We start from the raw sequence: 6,361 nt of genomic DNA on the forward strand, positions 1-6,361 counted from the left end.
CACCTGTTTCAAGGACCTGGCCAGCTATCTGGCCACTGTGCCCATCCTGCTAACAGTGTCAAGCTCCCAGGTCTTGAAGGGAGGTTCTATGCAGATCCACCCCATGCTGTGTTTCCGAGATCCGCCCCCCATAGGGGTGACCAGCCCGATTGCTGGGCCTGGGAACCATGAACCACTCCTGGAAGCACCCCCGTTGACTGGGTCATGAGGCAGGCCTGTGCTCCATTTCCCTGAGGCAGCCAGCTGTGCCACCCACACCCTCTCATGGCAAAATGGAACCTTGTCCCAGGTCTGGAGTCTCCACCACAGCCTCTACTTCACTGCTCACTGCCTGCTGTTAGCCTGCAAGCTCCTGGATGATAGTGCAGTTGGGGCTGGTTAAACCACACCCAGGAGCATTGGGTTTGTTTGTGCGGGGTTGGCCAGAGCTGCTGTGTACCTGCTTCTCAACTGTCACTTCTGCAGGGAAACACAGAGAAAGGGCACAGCCAAGGCTGCGTACACTTCAGAGCTGATGGGAGCCTGGGACAAGAGGGAGTCCTGGTCCTCCTGAGTTGGCAGGGCAGTAGCTCCAAAGATGCAACTGAAGCTGTCCAGGTCACAGTTACCAAATGAGGTCCCCCAGTACTCTCGAGGGTCCAGGAGATCCCCCCTTCTCCTGCAGCTTGGGGGTGTCCGCTCTCACTGCCTCATCTCTCATGGCACCTGCTCTAATTTTGGAGTGTGGTTGTGGTCAAGCCCAGATGCTGTCACAGCCCAGGCGGGTCTGTGCACACTCGGGTCAGTGCTGATGCACCATCCCACTGCTGTCTTGAACCCTCTGGACTTTGGGCCTTGATGAGTGTAGGAGGGAGGCTGAGGGGTGTTGCGGACTGATCAGCACTGGTCTTTGGATGCTCCTTGGTACAAGTGACCTGGACTCCATGGTTGGTGGTGGGAGGCAGACAGAATCCTGGACAGGAAGGTGAGGGTCACTGGTGAAGCTCCACCTTCTGATCAAGGAGGGCATGAAGCCCGTGGGCTGGGCCACCAGTCCTATGGACCAGAGTGGGAACATGTGTTGCCTTTTCTGTGCCTGCTCATGGCCACCTATGACCCAATGAGTGCATACTTTCTCCTGTCTGATGTCAAAAAAACCCCAGACTCAGGGAGAACATTAGGAAGACCAGTGGCAGAGAGGAACTACCCACTGTTGGGATGATTTTCCTGTAGAGACAAGCAACCCACTCCGGGTCCTTTTCTCTGCTGAGAGCTGTAGAGATGATGAGATGACTTTCCTGCAGAGAGCAGCAACCCACTCCAGGGCCTCCTCTCTACTGAGAGCTGTGGTGATGATGGAATAACCTGCCAGGAGGGAGGGGTCACGCACCCCAGGGCCTCCTCTCTGCTCAGAGCTAAACACTCATCAGGACGCCCTGGCTGTAGAAAGAAGTTACCCACTGTGGGTCTCTGAGCTATTCTATTGCTCAGTAAAGCTCCTCTTTATCTCACTCACCCTCCACTTGCCTGCATATTTCACTCTTCCTGGTCACAGGACAAAAACTTGAGACCCGCCTAATGGTGGGGTAAAAGAGCAATAACACAAATAAAGCTGAAACATGCCCCTTGCTCACCAAATTGTAGGTGAAGAGAAAAAGAGAAGAGCGACTACTCTTCCAGGAGCCCAGATGTGGGAGCTTCCTGAGCCAGGGCTGTGACTCCCTTTTGGGGGTTCTGCAGTTCCTGGCATTTCCAAGCTTTCAGTGTTGGTGTCACTGTGTATTCCAGTGACAACCATGGAAGCTGTTTGTGCTGTGCCTGATTCATTTGCAGCCTTGCAGAAATCTGGCACCCATGCTGGCACCTGGAGCTGCCCATCCCACTGCTGCAGCAGCAGCAGCCGGTGACCGTCCAAAGTGGCCAGACCCCCTGCTCACTCACACACCCCTCACCACTCCAGCCCTGACCCGCCCTTAATAGGCATGTGCTCCAGGCCTAAAACATGAGCCAAGCATAGTCTACCAGGCTGCATGGGCAGAACGAACCCAGTGAACCCCATCAAAACTCTGGCAAAGGTGCCCCCAGCCACAGAGGTTTCTGGCCAGAAGAGTCACATTCCAAGGATTCCAGAAGAGAAAATTACTTAAACACAAAGAAAGACAATAAGAAAAGGATGGAAGAGAGAAGTCTCTAAACAACCAAAAAACAAGAAATGAAATGGGAGCACTAAGCCTTTATCAATAAAAACAATGAATATAATTTATCTCAATTCTGCAAGTGAAAGGCATAGGGTCTTTGAAGGAGTAAAAAAATACGACCCTACTATAGGCTGTTTTCCAGAAACTCAATTCACCTATAAGCATACATGTAGATGGAAAGTGAAGGGGTAGAATAAGATATTCCATGCAACTGGAAACCAAAAACAGCAAGAGTAGCTGTACTTATATCAGGTAAAATAGATGCCAAATCTCACAATGCACTCAGGTAAAACAGAATACAAATCTGAGCTTGTAAAATAATAGACTACGCTTACACAAACTATGCCTAGAAAGAACATACATCAAAATAATAGAAGCCAAAAATGACAAATCCACATGCAACATCATATTGAATGAAGAAACGTTGAAAGTATTCCTGCTAGGAACTATAAGCAGACAAAAATGCTCACTTTATCCACTTGTAATCAACATAGGACTGAAAATTTTTGTCAGAGCAATCTGGTAAGCAAAAGGAATAAAGTATAATTAAATTGGAAAGAAGGAAGTGAAACTACCTGTGTTTGCCAATGATGTGATCATATGTGCTTAGAAAACTGGAAAGATTCCACCAAGACTCGTAGATGCGATAAGTGAATTCACTTAAATCTCAGGTACAAAATGAATATGTACAAATCAGTACCACTGTTTGATACCAACAACAAGCAAGCTGAGAATCAATTCAAGAACTCCATCCCTTCACAATAGTTGCAAAACAACAACAAAAACAGTGACAATAACAAAAACAACCTAGGAATACACTTAACCATTAGGTAAAGGATCTCTATCAGATGAACTACAAGACACTGCTGAAAAAAATCATAGACAACAAAAAAGTAGAAAAACATCCCATGCTCATGGATTGACAGACACAATATTGTGAAAATGACCACACTGCCCAAAGCAATCTAAAAACTGCAAACATCAAACATCAATCTAAAAACGTCAGTCTAAAAATTTCATACACCAAAATACAAACACCATTTTCACAAGATTAAAAAAAGAATCCTAAGATTCATATGGAGATGAAAAAGAGGCTGAAGAGCCAAAGCAATCCTAAGCAAAATGAACAAATATGGAGGCATCACATTACCTGACTTCAATTTATACAGTAAGGCAATAGTAAGCAAAACTGCGTGGTGCCAGTATGAAGGTGGAGACATAGACCAATGGAATGGAATAGAGAACCCCGGAATAAAGCCACATACTTACAACCCAGCGGTAGGACTGCTGCTTCTCAGTTTGTGCTGAGTGATGCCCCTTGGGGATATGGGGCCAAAGTTACTGGATTTTTCCCCCAAGAAAACCAGAGAGTGAATTGGGATATCCTGTGTGATTTTTAGACTGACTATTGCCATAGTTCTTAGGTCGTCTCCAGGTGCCCAGGGACTCAATCACCAACCAGTGTCCACATTCTTGTCACCGCTGCAAGAAAGAGTTTAGGAAGTAGGCAGAATGAAGCAAAAGGCAAGAAGTGTCTATTGCAAAGCAAAGGAACACACTCAAGAGAGGGCTTATTCAGGAGAGCGAGTCAGGTACAAGAGAGTTTGGGTTTCTAATTTTATAGGATTTCTAAGGAGAGGTGGAAATAATCATTAGGATTTTAAGAAAAAATGGTGAAGTTTCCTTAGAACTGAGGTGTCACTTATTTATTTATTTATTTATTTATTTATTTATTTATTTATTTATTTATGTTTTGAGATGGAGTTTCGCTCTTGTTGCCCAGGCTGGAGTGCAATGGCGCGATCTTGGCTGACTGCAACCTCTGCCTCCCGGGTTCAAGCAATACTCCTGCCTCAGCTTCTGGAGTAGCTGGGGTTACAGACATGCACCACCACACTCGGCTAATTTTGTATTTTTAGTAGAGACGAGATTTCTCCATGTTGGTCAGGGTGGTCTCAAACTCCCGACACCAGGTGATCCGCCTGCCTCAGGTTCCCAAAATGTTGGGATTACAGGCATGAGCCACTGCACCTGGCTAGGTGTTAACTATTTTTATACTAAATATGGGCATTCTCAGAACCGTCCTGGCGCTGGTGTGTGACTTACTGTCATAATAGGTGTATAATTAGGCCTGGGGTAGGGCAAGGGTCAAACCCAGTGCCATGTCTGACCAATTCAGTGTCAGCCAGCATAGCCCCTTCATGCTTGTTCGGATCTTATTGGTCAAGGCTTATCCTTATTCTTGCAGCTAATTTTACAAGCTCTTTTCTTGCTGCTATATGAAATCACTGCTTGATATTTTCATGCTTCTCCTGTGACCAGCCAGCTTTCCTATTTTATGGGTATTTCCTTTCTTCTCCCTTCCCTTCCCTTCCCTTCGCTTCACCTCCTCTCCTCTCCCCTCCCCTCCACTGTCTTGTCTTTTCTTTTCTCTTTCTTTCTTTCTTTCTTTCTTTCTTTCTTTCTTTCTTTCTTTCTTTCTTTCTTTCTTTCTTTCTCTCTCTCTCTCTCTTTCTATCTTTCTTTCTTCTTTCCACTTTAAGTTCTGTGGTACATGTGCAGAATGTGCAGTTTTGTTACATACGTATACACATGCCATGGTGGTTTGCTGCACCCATCAACCCGTCATCTACATTAGGTATTTCTCCTAATGCTACCCCTCTCCTAGCCCTCCACACCCCGAGAGGCCCTGATGTGTAATGTTCCCCTATCTGTGACCATGAGTTCTCATTGTTCAACTCCCACTTATGTGGTGTTTTGGTTTACTGTTCCTGTGTTAGTTTGCTGAGAATGATGGTTACTAGCTTCATCCATGTCCCTGCAAAGGAAATGAACTTATTTTTTATGGTTGCATAGTATTCCATGATGTATATGTGCCACATTTGCTTTATCCAGTCTATCATTGATGGGCATTTGGGTTGGTTCCAAGTCTTTGCTGTTGTGAATAGTGCTGCAATAAACATACTTGTGCATGTGTCTTTATAGTAGAAGGATTTATAATCCTTTGGATATATATCCAGTAAAGGGATTGCTGGATCAAATGGTATTTCTGGTTCTAGATCCTTGAGGAATTGCCACACTGTCTTCCACAATGGTTGAACTAATTTACACTCCCACCAACAGTGTCAAAGCATTCCTATTTCTCCACATCCTTTCCAGCATCTGTTGTTTCCTGACTTTTTAATGATCACCATTCTAACTGGCCTGAGATGGTATCTCACTGTGGTTTTGATTTGCATTAGAGAAATGCAAATCAAATGACCAGTGGTGATGAACATTTTTTCATATGTTTGTTGGCTGGATAAATGGTTTTCTTGGAGAGTTGTCTGTTAGTATCCTTCACCCACTTTTTGACAGGGTTGTTTGTTTTTTTCTTGTAAATTTGCTTAAGTTCCTTGTAGATTCTGGATATTAGTCATTTGTCTGATGGATAGATTGCAAAGAATTTTCCCATTCTATAGGTTGCCTGTTGACTCTGATGATAGTTTCTTTTGCTGTGCAAAAGCCTTTATTGTAATTAGATCCCATTTGTCAATTTTGGCTTTTGTTGCCATTGGTTTTAGCGTTTTAGCCATGAAGTCTTTGCCCATGCCTATGTCCTGAATGGTATCACCTAGGTTTTCTTCTAGGGTTTTTATGGCTTTAGGTCTTACATTTAAATCTTTAATCCATCTTGAGTTAATTTTCGTATACGGTGAAAGGAAGGGGTTCAGTTTCAGTTTTCTGCATATGGCTAGCCAGTTTTCCCAACACCATTTATTAAATAGGGAATCCTTTCCCCATTGGCTGTTTTTGTCAGGTTTGTCAAAAATCAGATGGTTGTAGATGTGTGGCATTATTTCTGAGTCCTCTGTTCTGTTCCATTGGTCTACATATCTGTTTTGATAACTGTACCATGTTGTTTTGGTTACTGTAGCCTTGTCGTATAGTTTGAAGTCAGGTAGCGTGATGCCTCCAGCTTTGTTCTTTTTGCTTAGGATTGTGTTGTGTATACAGGTTCTTTTTTGCTTCCATATGAAGTTTTAAGTAGTTTTTTCTAATTCTGTGAAGAAACTCCATTAGAGCTTGATGGGGATAGCATTGAATCTATAAATTACTTTGGGCAGTATGGCCATTTTCATGATATTGATTCTTCAGACCCATGAGCATGGAATGTTTTTCCATGTGTTAGTGTCCTCTCTTAT

The sequence above is a fragment of the Pan paniscus genome, chromosome 1 (assembly GCF_029289425.2).
Source record: "Pan paniscus chromosome 1, NHGRI_mPanPan1-v2.0_pri, whole genome shotgun sequence".
Lineage (NCBI taxonomy): Eukaryota > Metazoa > Chordata > Mammalia > Primates > Hominidae > Pan > Pan paniscus.